At 34.9% G+C, this 14,643-nt stretch overlaps 1 long non-coding RNA gene across 1 annotated transcript; it reads right to left on the reverse strand.

Moving 5' to 3' along the window:
* Window positions 1-8,652: 8,652 nt before the first annotated feature.
* On the reverse strand, window positions 8,653-10,223 carry LOC140955648 (uncharacterized). Its single transcript, XR_012169983.1, has 3 exons — window positions 10,171-10,223; window positions 9,371-9,441; window positions 8,653-8,806 (listed from the first exon to the last, which is right to left on the reverse strand). It is a non-coding gene; the product is annotated as an uncharacterized lncRNA (long non-coding RNA).
* Between the last annotated feature and the right edge of the window lie 4,420 nt (window positions 10,224-14,643).

Below are 14,643 nucleotides of genomic sequence, written 5' to 3' on the forward strand. Positions count from 1 at the left end.
CTCCAAGTAATGAAAGCTAGATTGATTACACTTGTACTCAATTCTTTTTCTAGACAAACAAAGGTGTCATCTATGAAATCCTCAAAGCCATTAGCAAAAACAATATTATCAATTTGAGATTTCCACAAAACATAGTTGGTTCGATCAAGTTTTACTGGTAATGCATGGTTGAGCTGCTGATAGGATGAAGTGAGTGCCATTGTTATGGTTTGCCCAAATCCAATAAGACTAGAGGTGGAAGAGGAGTGACTTGAAGCAGAAGTCATGGCTGAATCGAAGAGGAAAAGAAGTTTCTATTTCAAAGGCTCTAATACCAAGATAGAAATAAGGAATTTCTTCTCTTCTAAAGATTATATTTTTCTCTATGCGTTTTGTATATACACATGCAGTATATATATATATATATACACTTACAAATTGTAATTGTCATGACAATTATTATAACTACTGCTAATGCAATTGTGAAGTAGTTTAGAATTGGTTACAATTCTGTTACAGGTAGTTATAAAAAGAAGAGAATAATTAACAGCAATCCTAACATAACAACTCCTTTTTCAGCTCTGTAACTAGTTCTTCAAGTAACCAATCCTTCTTTTTCTACCATTGGTTTATAAAGGTCGACTATGATTTCAACTTTTTTTTTGTTTTAAATAAAGAAAAACTCAATAATAATTATGCAATGACCATTTATACAAATTTTCTTATTAGAGCTTCACGCATATGTATTATTCATTCATTTACTTAATATTTTTACTATATTTTTCAAGAATTGATTAAGTAGTTAATAATTAGAAAATAAAATTAATATATTTAGTGAACATTTTCAACTTTAAATTTTTAATAATTTTCTTATAAATGTAGTTAAAATTTAATTAAAATAAAATTATTTGAGGATGTGAGCTTCATAAAAGGAATTATTATTAATATTACCATTATATTTTTTATGAATTCTTTTATTGTAAAGAATTCTCTTTCATTATATGTGAGAATATATTTGTAGGATCAACATATTTCATACTAAAGGTTTTATTACAAAAGCCCATAAATAGAATGGACAAAGAGAAAAAAAAAGAAGCTCATTGAAGGCCAAGCCCCATGATAAAAAGGCTTGCTAAAGATGACACCCTCCTCTTTTTCAATCTAGGCTAAGTGCCCAGATAGTTGTGGGTCTCACATCTTGTTAAACTCAACACCTTTGGGCTCGGTCGTACATCAAGTTCAAGTATATATGGGTCTAGCACATTACCAAACCCAACTCCTTTAGGCTTGGCTACACTCTAAGGCCAAGCACTTGTGGGTTTAGTACCTTATCAGACCAAATGTCACGACCCGAATCTCGGGTCCATGACCGGCAACGCAGGAGCGGTGTCGAAAGGACACCTCACCTGCGCTAAGCCTCAAAACGGACATATCAAAAGAACAATTTATTCAAAAATACGCAGCGGCTCATAATATTCAGAAATATCGTATGATTCAAAACTGATAAAACCGAAAGATAGTTATTAAAAAAAAAAAAAATTCATAATACATTTACATTGTCAAAATTCCAAACGTAATTAAAACAAGGTAACGGTGGAGCGTCTAAGACATCAAATCAACTGAAAGGAAAACCTCGCGAACAAGCAAGGCATACCGACCAGAACTGAAGAAGCGGAAACACTCAACAAAGTTCCAGAAACTAAGAACCTGAAATAATATTAAAAAATGAGAGGTGAGTTCAACCAACTCAGTGAGGGAATAACATTTAATATACATTTCAGATATTTCAGATATTAATAATTTGCAAGATGATTTATCTTAATATACTTACTAAACATATTATCATAACGTAACATATTATCATAACGTAGTGGAATTACATGTCAGAGATCAGATGACACCCGAAGGTGACCAGATGACACCCGTAGGTGACCACTGTGGGATGATCAATCACCACAGGCTGATGCCTCTCTCACCAGCTAGGTAACAGAATACTATGTGCACACAGGCTAACTATTCTCCGTTAGCATGGATTACTGACAAGTCCCATATCAAGGCATAATAGATATTCACAGAATCATCAAAAGAAACGTATATCATATCAAAATAGAATTTACTTTATCAGATTGCGAATGTAAATTCAAGAATAAATGAGTACTCGGAAAATAAAGCAACATATATAAATATTCAAGAAATTTACTAGTTGTACTCATTTTATAATCAACATACATATTTATTTATATTATATGCATATTAAAGATTATTCCACTCACCCGGAAAATACTGAACTAAAGGAATGTCAGACGAAAGACCCGAAAATCCGATTAAGGATCGTTAGGAGAACCTACAATAAATATATGAAATATACTCAAAAACAAATCAAACAAAAGATCCCAATGCATAAAAGGAAACCAGGCTTAATCTCCTAAGTTTAGGGACTAAAACGACAATTTTCCAAAACAGGGACCAAAACGTAATTTTACCAAAATTTGAGGACCGAACTGTAAATATATAACCATACCGAAATTTATCCATAATTCGTCCTTATCTTTGTCCAGAATCTTGAATTAGGCCCCAAGGTCCAAAATGTGATTTTATCAAAATATTAGGGGTCAAATCATAATTTATCAAATTGGAGGACCAAACTGCAAATATTAATTATACTGGAATTTTGCCCTTAAATCATCCTCGGTTCTGTTCAGAACCTCAATTTATGCCCCAGGGACCAATCTGTAAAATTTCCAAAGTTCGGGGACTAAACTGCAATTTCCGTAAATTGAGGGACCAAACTGAATTTTCGTCATCTTCAACCTCAAACCCAGAATTTCAACAGATCACCTACTATTATCCCCTGATTTCTAACACAATTTCACCATTTAAACAAAATCATAACTCAAAATCATTATCCTTCAATTCAATCTCTCAAAATCAACTAATTAATTCAAATACCCACAATAATCAACTCCTAACCTTCAAATTAATTCATCATTTTAACTCAAAATACAAACTTCAAAACTCTAAAATTAATCAAAACCGAAATTTAACATATTATACACTTCAAACCATAAATCTTACCTTTTTAAACTTATTTCCTCTACTTCTCTACTCCTTCCCTTCCTTCTTTCCTTTCTTTTCTTCTTCTTCCTTTTTCCCTTTGTCTCCCGTAGCTCTCTTTCTCTCAAAATCAGATCATTTCTTCTTTATTTTCTTCTTCTTATATATATATTTATCAATTATTGTTCAAATACCACACTACCCTTCAATCATTTATACCCTCTTTTTAAGCCTCCAAGGGCTTTATTGTATTTTCCAATCTTTTTAATACAAAACATCACAATCTCCCCACCTTATAAAAGTTTCGTCCTCGAAACTTAATAGAAAAGATTGAAAACGTACCGAGATTATTGAAAAGATGAGGATACTCCTCACGCATCCTATCCTCAAGCTCCCAGGTCGCTTCCTCACGTGAATGACCTTTCCATTTCACTTTCACTGAAGCTATATCCTTCGACCTAAGCTTCCTCACTTGTCGGTCAATTATAGCTTCCGGTTGCACCTCATAAACCATATCATCTCTCAATTCAATGGGATGAACCTCTAACACATGTGATGGATCTGGCATATACTTCCTTAGCATGGAAACATGAAATACCGGATGGATGGAGGATAGATTAGGTGGCAAGGCAAGCCGATATGCCACTACCCCTACTCTTTCCAAGATCTCAAAGGGCCCTATAAACCTAGGACTCAACTTTCCTTTCTTCCCAAATCTGATTATTCCTTTAGTCGGGGAGACTTTTAGGAACACGTTGTCACCCACTGAAAATTCTAGATTACGCCTCCTCTTATCCGCATAATTCTTTTGCCTGCTCTGAGCTGTTTGAAGCTTATCTCGAATCACCTTAATCTTATCCGAAGTAATCTGTATTAACTCGGGACCCATTAATCTCCTCTCTCCAACCTCATACCAACAGACAGGTGATCTACACTTCCGGCCATACAAAGCTTCATATGGAACCATATCAATGCTCGCTTGATAACTATTATTATATGCAAACTCCACCAAAGACAAGTATTTGCTCCATCCGACACCAAAGTCAATCACACAAGCTCTTAACATATCCTCCAAAATTTGTATAGTCCTCTCAGATTGTCCATCTGTTTGAGGATGAAAAGCAGTACTTAACTGAACATTAGTCCCCAAAGCTTCCTGAAATTTCACCTAAAACCGAGAAGTGAACTGTGGACCTCTGTCAGACACAATTGAGATGGGCACACCATGCAACCTTACAATCTCGTTAACATAGATTTCTGCGAGTTTTGCAAACCCATATGTCACCTTTACTGGCAAGAAATGAGCTGACTTGGTTAAACGATCAACTATCACCCAAACCGAATCATAACCCTCCTGACTCCGAGGCAAGCCTGACACAAAGTCCATAGTGATCCTCTCCCATTTCCATTCAGGAATCAACAATGGCTGCAAAAGCCCTGGTGGTTTCTGATGCTCACCTTTAACCCTCTGACAGGTCAAGCATCGAGATACAAACTCAGCAATGTCCCTCTTCATACCATTCCACCAATAACACTCTTTCAAGTCTCTATACATCTTGTTAGAACCAGGATGTATAGTATAGGCAGTTTGGTGTGCTTCCATCATCACATCTCTTTTCAAATCATCCACCTCAGGCACACACAATCTTGAACCAAATCTCAACACACCATCTTCGTGGATAACAAAACCCGGAGCTCTCTCTAACTCTAATTCATCTCGAATTTTGCAAAGTTGTTCATCCTTCATCTAAGCTACTTTAATCCGGTCTACCAAGTCTGACTTAGCCTGAAAGTGAGCCAACAATGCTCCCGATTCACAAAGCTCAAAACTGACTCTCTCATCTAACAATCCGTGTAACTCTTTAATCAAGGGTCTCCTCACCTCCTGAATATGAGCTAAACTACCCATAGATTTTCGACTTAAAGCATCAGCAACAACATTTGCCTTGCCCGGGTGATATTGAATCGTGCAATCATAATCACTTAACAATTCTATCCACCTTCTCTGTCTCAAATTCAGATCCTTTTGCTGAAAAATATATTGAAGACTCTTATGATCTGAAAATATCTCACATGTCTCCCCATACAAGTAGTGTCTCCAAATTTTAAGGGCAAACACTACCGCAGCCATCTCCAAATCATGTGTGGGGTAATTTTGCTCATGCTTCTTCAACTTTCTCGAGGCATAAGCAATCACATTACCATTCTGCATCAAAACACAACCCAAACCAATCCTGGATGCATCACAGTACACGGTAAAACCACCAGACCCTGAAGGTACTGTCAAAATTGGAGCCGTAATTAACCTTTCCTTCAACTCTAGGAAGCTCTTCTCACATTCTTCTGACCATTGAAACTTGACACTTTTCTGTGTCAACTTAGTCAACGGAGCAGCAATTCGGGAAAAATTCTCCACGAATCTCCTGTAGTATCCTGCTAAACCCAGGAAACTTCTAATCTCAGATACCGTAACTGGTCTAGGCCACTGCTTAACTGCCACCACTTTCTGTGGATCAACCTCTATTCCATTCTTGGACACCACATGTCCCAAAAACCCAACACTCTCTAGCCAAAACTCGCTCTTCGAGAACTTTCCATACAACTGATGATCTCTTAGAGTTTGAAGCACCAATCTCAAATGCTCTTCATGTTCCTCTTCACTTCTTGAATACACCAAGATGTCATCAATGAACACAATAACAAACTTATCAATAAATGGCCTAAAAACCCTGTTCATCATGTCCATAAAAGCCGCAGGTGCATTTGTTAACCCAAAAGACAACACCAAGAACTCGTAATGCCCATAACGAGTCCTAAACGCAGTTTTAGAAATATCCTCATTTCTAATCCTCAATTGGTGATACCCCGATCGTAAATCAATCTTTGAGAAACATTGAGCTCCTTGTAATTGATCAAAAAGGTCATCAATACGAGGGAGTGGGTATCTATTCTTAACAGTGACCCTGTTCAACTGCCTGTAGTCTATACACATCCTCATTGATCCATCCTTCTTCTTTACAAATAAAACAGGTGCCCCCCATGGAGACACACTCAGACGAATAAATCCCTTATCTAACAAATCTTGAATCTGCTCTTTCAACTCTTTTAATTCTGCTGGCGCCATCCTGTAAGGTGCCATAGAGATTGGTTTTGTTCCTGGATCTAGATCAATACAGAATTCGATTTCCCTATTGGGAGGTAGTCCAGGTAAGTCATCGGGAAAAACATCGATGAATTCCTTAACTATCGAAACTTGTTCTATCCCCGAGACCTCCCTATTCACATCATGCAAATAAGCCAAAAACCCTTGCATACCCTTTCGTACCATCTTTCTCGTGATGGCCGAGAGAATATTAGATGGAGATGATAACCCATCTCCATGAAAAGCAAACTCTGTCTCCCCATCAGGCTTGAAAACCACTGTCTTATTCCAACAGTCAACTGAGGCATGATGCCTTGACAACCAGTCCATACCTAGTATCACATCAAAACCTACTATTTCTAAAATTACCAAATCACCTAATAGGTTTCTACCTTGCACTTCAACTTCACAATCAACATAAACATATTCCCCAAACATAACCTCATCTGAAGGGGTAGCCACACATAAAGGACTCTCTAACAAAATGGGTTGTTTAGTAAACCTTAAAGCAAAATATGAAGACACGAAAGAGTGAGTTGCCCTAGTGTCAAATAAAACTCTAGCCTCGAAGGAACATATCAAAAGTGTACCTGAGACAACAGTATTGGATGCCTGGGCATCCCGCTGAGTAATGGCAAAAACTCGTGCCTGTCTCTGACTTGTTGGCGCAAAACCTCTACCGCCCACTCCACGACCCCGCTGGCCATGCTCACCAACTCCACGACCACCTCGAAGTACAGAATGACTAGCTGACTGAGTCTGAGTAGGAGATGTAATCGATACAGAAGCACCAGGCTTGGACCACCGCTTGTTCGGACAATCCCTCAATAAGTGATCAGTCTGCCCACAACCAAAACAAGCTCCTGTCTGCCTATAACAGACTGTGCCGTAATGCCTAGACCCACAAGACTGACATTGAGGCCTCCCATATGAACCTTGTGGTGTTAACTGAACCATACTTCGACTCTGAGTCGGACCAGCTCCACTCATGTTATGTCTATTGTTTCCCCCAACAGTAGACCTCGACAATAAATTCCTTGATTGACTTAATTGGCCTTGCCGGCCTCCCTATCCCCTGTTAGGACCTTTATCAGACCGCTGATGAAAAGAGAACTGATTTGCCACCTTGGGCTTCTTGACTGAACCTGCTGATAAATCATCCTCTAACTCTCGTGCCTCAATAGCTCGGGCACGATCCACTACGGCCGAGTACGTCTTAAACTCATGAGCCCCAATAGCTTTGAATAGGTAGCTATTAAGACCCCGAATAAACCTCTTGATCTTCCTCTCCTCAGTCGGTACCAAATACCCAGCAAATCTGGACAACCGTGTGAATTCCACTTCATACTCTGTCACAGTCAAGTCACCCTGAACCAACTTCTCAAACTCGTATGATCTAGCTTCCCTCACACTTTCAGGTAGAAAACGCTCCAAAAATATCTCAGAAAATTCCTTCCACTCCATTGGTGGAGAACTATCTGCCCTTTCACCTTTTTTGGACTCATACCAGTTCACAGCCACCTCGCCTTCTAACCTAAAAGATGCTAAAGTCACTGCACGATGATCCGTGCACCCCATGGCCTCACACCTACGCCACACTGCATCTAAAAACTGTTGTGGATCCTCAGAGTTATCTACACCCTTAAAGGTAGGAGGTGCCAACTTAAGGAACTCTGACAATGGCACTTTCACCCCATGCACAGTATGGGAAGTCAAAGATGCACTCTTATCCTTCTCCTTTTCTTTCTCAGTTAAAAGGTTAGCCAGGGTCTGCATGGCTTGCCCAATTTTATCCAAAGCACTATCAGTATAAGATACCCTATTATGGGATTCCTGCTCCTGGTTCTTACCAACATCCAGACCATAATCTCCCTCAAATTCAACCTCATCCTGAACTTCTGCTTCAATTGGTTGCGGCGAAGGGTTTCTAACTCTCTTTTTGCGCCTCTCCTTCCTAAGTTGAGCGATAGGAATGTCCTCTTGATCATCGGTATTAATTACATGTTTAGCCCTCGGTATATTTCCTAAAAGAATGCATATGTATATGTATCAACATAACTAAAAAGGAGTTTTAAAGACGACATACCAAACACGAGATTGAAGAATTATAAGGGGAATGACATCTAGACAAGATAGATCCTAAGCTCCACATATTACGAGGGTTTTAACAAAAACAAATAGATTACGAGTTTTTTTTTTTTGAACAATAATAAATAAATAAAATAGATTATAAGATTTAATAAAACCATGCTCTGATACCACCTTTGTCACGACCCGAATCCCGGGTCCATGACCGGCAACGCAGGAGCGGTGTCGAAAGGACACCTCACCTGCGCTAAGCCTCAAAACGGACATATCAAAAGAACAATTTATTCAAAAATACGCAGCGGCTCATAATATTCAGAAATATCGTATGATTCAAAACTGATAAAACCGAAAGATAGTTATTAAAAAAAAAAAAAATTCATAATACATTTACATTGTCAAAATTCCAAACGTAATTAAAACAAGGTAACGGTGGAGCGTCTAAGACATCAAATCAACTGAAAGGAAAACCTCGCGAACAAGCAAGGCATACCGACCAGAACTGAAGAAGCGGAAACACTCAACAAAGTTCCAGAAACTAAGAACCTGAAATAATATTAAAAAATGAGAGGTGAGTTCAACCAACTCAGTGAGGGAATAACATTTAATATACATTTCAGATATTTCAGATATTAATAATTTGCAAGATGATTTATCTTAATATACTTACTAAACATATTATCATAACGTAACATATTATCATAACGTAGTGGATTACATGTCAGAGATCAGATGACACCCGAAGGTGACCAGATGACACCCGTAGGTGACCACTGTGGGATGATCAATCACCACAGGCTGATGCCTCTCTCACCAGCTAGGTAACAGAATACTATGTGCACACAGGCTAACTATTCTCCGTTAGCATGGAGTTACTGACAAGTCCCATATCAAGGCATAATAGATATTCACAGAATCATCAAAGAAACGTATATCATATCAAATAGAATTTACTTTATCACATTGCGAATGTAAATTCAAGAATAAATGAGTACTCGAAAAATAAAGCAACATATATAAATATTCAAGAAATTTACTAGTTGTACTCATTTTATAATCAACATACATATTTATTTATATTATATGCATATTAAAGATTATTCCACTCACCCGGAAAATACTGAACTAAAGGAATGTCAGACGAAAGACCCGAAAATCCGATTAAGGATCGTTAGGAGAACCTACAATAAATATATGAAATATACTCAAAAACAAATCAAACAAAAGATCCCAATGCATAAAAGGAAACCAGGCTTAATCTCCTAAGTTTAGGGACTAAAACGACAATTTTCCAAAACAGAGACCAAAACGTAATTTTACCAAAATTTGAGGACCGAACTGTAAATATATAACCATACCGAAATTTATCCATAATTCGTCCTTATCTTTGTCCAGAATCTTGAATTAGGCCCCAAGGTCCAAAATGTGATTTTATCAAAATATTAGGGGTCAAATCATAATTTATCAAATTGGAGGACCAAACTGCAAATATTAATTATACTGGAATTTTGCCCTTAAATCATCCTCGGTTCTGTTCAGAACCTCAATTTATGCCCCAGGGACCAATCTGTAAAATTTCCAAAGTTCGGGGACTAAACTGCAATTTCCGTAAATTGAGGGACCAAACTGAATTTTCGTCATCTTCAACCTCAAACCCAGAATTTCAACAGATCACCTACTGCTATCCCCTGATTTCTAACACAATTTCACCATTTAAACAAAATCATAACTCAAAATCATTATCCTTCAATTCAATCTCTCAAAATCAACTAATTAATCAATTACCCACAATAATCAACTCCTAACCTTCAAATTAATTCATCATTTAACTCAAAATACAAACTTCAAAACTCTAAAATTAATCAAAACCGAAATTTAACATATTATACACTTCAAACCATAAATCTTACCTTTTTAAACTTATTTCCTCTACTTCTCTACTCCTTCCCTTCCTTCTTTCCTTTCTTTTCTTCTTCTTCCTTTTTCCCTTTGTCTCCCGTAGCTCTCTTTCTCTCAAAATCAGATCATTTCTTCTTTTTATTTTCTTCTTCTTATATATATTTATCAATTATTGTTCAAATACCACACTACCCTTCAATCATTTATACCCTCTTTTTAAGCCTCCAAGGGCTTTATTGTATTTTCCAATCTTTTTAATACAAAACATCACACCTAATCTCCTGAGGCTCGGCTACACATAGGCCCAGGGATATGTGGATCTGGTACTTTACGAGATCCAACTCCCTCGTGCTTGGCTATACATCAAACCCAACCACCTATGTGCTCAAGGTATTGCCAAACCCAACTCTTTTTTTAGCATAGGTTTTTTCTTTGGATACAATCACCCAAAGTGAGAATCTTGGGTCATCATTTCCCTACTCCCTAGCCAGTCAAAATTTCCTCTAAAGACCATCCTTACATCAAATTAATATTAATATTGATTATAAAGGATGATCCTATCAATATTAATATTAAATACAAATTGATGTAAGACCATCCTCCATAAGCATATAACACTCTCAACATTAATGTCATATAAGAATAGACTTATAATCAATATTCATGTTGATTGTAAGGGTCTTTCCCCTACTTGGATGAAGAAGGAAAAGATTTACAACCCCTCGAAGAGAAAAAAGAAAAGGTTATAAATACGCACTAAACAATCCAAGAAAGGGGTTTATGATCTTTTACTCTTCTATAATTAATTCTCAACATTTATTACATACTAAGAACAATCACTTTTGTTCTTAGAACTGAAATTGAATGTATATTTACTACAACTCTTCATAAGAGTCATTGCTTAATCATTAGAGGGTCCCAAAAAATCCACAAGAGGGATTGTTTTGCTGGAAATCCAGACTCTGCCATCAACCCCTAGAAATCTCATCTATGAAGAATAGAAGATTGACATTTATATGTGATCATCCATAATCCAAGTGCCATGAAATATATTTTCCCTTGCATTCAGAATTTTGGAGAATCATCAATATTATATGTATAGTTTTTAACCTTACAACTTGTTGAAGAAAATAAAATATGAGGATAAAAAAAACAAAAAGGATGAATGTGGAAATAATATTTTTTGTTTATTTGGTAGGTGAAAAAAAGTGCTTGGAAAGAAAATAAGAAAAACTTTTCTTTTAAAAAAAAAGTATTTGGTTTTTTATTGATTAAACGAGGATAATGGAGTAACATTTTTATTAATTAGTATTTTGGGTTAATTAAAATATTACCCCTCACCTATCACAACTATCAATTTTACATTAAACTTATCCAAGAGTTTCAATCTTATCCTTTCTTACACTGTTCATCCAATTCTATTAACAAAAACCATTAATGATCCATGTAGCAACTCCAAAAATTTTCAGATTAATCAAATTTAATATTTAAAACTTAATGAAGAAAAAGAAGACTTTCAAATTAAGTTGCTTTTGTTTAGGGAAAAATAAAATCTTATTTAAACTTAATTAAAATTAAAAATAAAATAAAAATAGAAGTTAAGAAAACTAAAATAAAAGAAAAAATAAATTTCATATAAAGTCAAAATCAAGAAACTAAAAAATTGAAATTTTCGTGTTTCAATTTTTTTTTTACTATAATTTTGTTAATATCTCCTTTTAAATTTTAAATTTAATATGTCTTTAAATTCTATAGTTGGTCAGAAGTACATAGCTGAATAGATCAGATTTAAGGGATAACTGATTGATCCCATTAGAAAATATATTTTGTTGTTAACCCTAATATTTTTCCTTTCCTCTCTTCCATTCTCATTTCCAAACAAGATAAGAGAAATTTCTCCATTTTTACTCGTTTCCTCTCTTCCATGTATATATACAAGGAAGGAAACCATCCAAGTTATTTCTATGAATAAAAGAGCCAAGATCCTATGTCTGAGGGGCCAATCTACGATTGCTACTTCTACATATGAGACAACTAGAAGTATAACTTGTAATGCCTGCCATGAAATTATTAAAGAATCATCTTAATCTAATAGCTTAAACTATTAGGTGAGGTTTCAGGATATAATTTATATTATTTTATAACACTCTCTCAAGTAAAAGCTTTTTGGGTTTAACACTTGTACAGGTCCACATTATCTTATACTTAATTTTATCAAATAATAGGGATAGTGAGATTCGAACTCGTTACCACTAAGTCATCAAGGTTCTGATACCATATTAAATAACTATCTCAATTCAATAATTTAAATTATTATATGAGATTTCATAATATAATTTATATTATTCTTTAATAGGAATCACATACTTGTCAACGGTCCAATGACGGCTATGAGATTTATTCCCGTACGTATTGTAGGTCCAACTTTCTCGATTCTCAGGCTGTCAATGTCTTTTTCGCTTTCTCAATTAATTATCAGAAAATTATACCTTGAATATTGGGTTACAGAGGAAGATGGAATTAATTTCATAGCCGCAGATCGTTGATATCCCAATGGAAAGTGCACAGGGATTTTCGTGGCTCGATAATGTGGAAACGTTTTTATAGGAGAACGTCTTCGTCACGAGTAGGAGGTCCGATACTCGAATCCACAAGCACAGTGCAAGTGGAAGACCGATAGGATGCACGCCCAATTGTATTTGACTTGTGTGAAAAGGCCACACAAAGTAAAGACGAGGATTTTTCTGTGTGGGGCTGCTTGCCATGCACGCGAGAAAGAATACATGGTTGAAGTTCATTTGTCAGGTACGAAAAAACCCTTCAAAGTAATGGACATTTACACGCCAGGTTTCCGTGGAAGCCCAGTTCCTGGAAATTAATGCTTCAGCGCAACTCCACTCCTTGGAAATACGTGTCGAAACTGCTTGACTTTTTAATGTAAAACATTAAATTTAAATTTGGAAATACGCTTCAAGTTTGTAAATCAATTCAAAAAGAGAATCACGACTCTAGTATATATCCAGGCTTTCCAGCTATAGATTTGTAGCATAGTTACGTTTTTCCAAGCTTGACTATTTATTGTAAAACATTTTGAATTGAATATCAATTAAGAATTTAGTTGTAAAAGTGGTCTGGTGTCATATTTTGTTTATTTTTGAATATTTCATAATTTATTGATTTTCGAATTATATAAATTTATCCCTTTTTAATATAGAATATGTGGACATAAAACATTTTATAATTTCCATGTATATTCAAATTAATTTTTTAATTTCTGTTGAATTTTTTAAAAGAAATATCATATAATTAATTTCAAATTTTATCAATAAAAAGCTTAATTGAAAAACAATAAGAACGTAACTATACTATCATATTCTCTTAAACAATTTAAGAGATTTTGATTAAGATTCAACTAGTATTTATATAAGAAAATTCAAGTATCTATATGTCATTTCATTAGAAATAGACAGAAATTGTTCGCTATTAGATTCAGATTAATGGTCAACAATTAAGTCTTATGCAGAACAAAAGTATTTAGCATATGAACTAGTGGTATATTACAACATATATAACAAGAGCACATAGAGCTACCAGAAAGGATACGCGTGAATAAAGAGGATTAATTATATTAGGATTAAGATTGTATAACCTTTATTTGTTATTTATAATTTTTATAGAATTAGATTTTTAAATTTATGTAAAATTCTATCTTTGTAAAATTATAAATAAGTAATCTAGTATCTGGAAATAATAGTTAGCCCACATATAAAACTTACTCTCAAGTTTTATGCAATTTACTAACTTTATTTTATCACTTTCTTATAATTTATTTTTTATCGCTTTTTTTATTTATTTTTCTTTATTTACTTAGCATTTTTACATAGTTTATAGTTTTGGGCAATATCTTTTTTCTTTCTTTCTCTTAATCTATTAAAGTTAAGTTAAAAATTTCACACTTCGCATAATTTAGGAGTCTGCTACTTATCTTAGCTCAGGATTATGTTTTTAATTGTAATTTCTCTTCATTGGAAGAAAAAAATAAATCACATATAGCATATTAATTAAATAATCAATCAACATATTGAATATCTAATATATCAATAGATAGACATGTTCCTTGAGACTAATTTGTTAGACTAATCAAAGAGCAGTTACGATATCAAAACATTAAATTAGAAAAACATAGTTATAATGATCGATGATCAGTCGGTCCATGTAATTAATAGAGGCCCTTAAACACAGTGGCTAATGGAATAGTCTTCATCAGATGTGTAGAGGATGCTCTTCATCATTTAATTCTCCATGTCAATAAAGAACAACACTTTTGGATCTATATATGAGTTGTACAGCTCAATTCATTCAATTAGTATGTGAGTTCAATTTTCTTCGTATGAGAAAATTTGTTAGTTAATATCATATCCAATAATTGAACCAATTTTATATTTACAAATTAAGTGTTATTGAAGAAATTAATGATATAGGAG

Source organism: Populus alba, chromosome 1, assembly GCF_005239225.2.
Source record: "Populus alba chromosome 1, ASM523922v2, whole genome shotgun sequence".
Lineage (NCBI taxonomy): Eukaryota > Viridiplantae > Streptophyta > Magnoliopsida > Malpighiales > Salicaceae > Populus > Populus alba.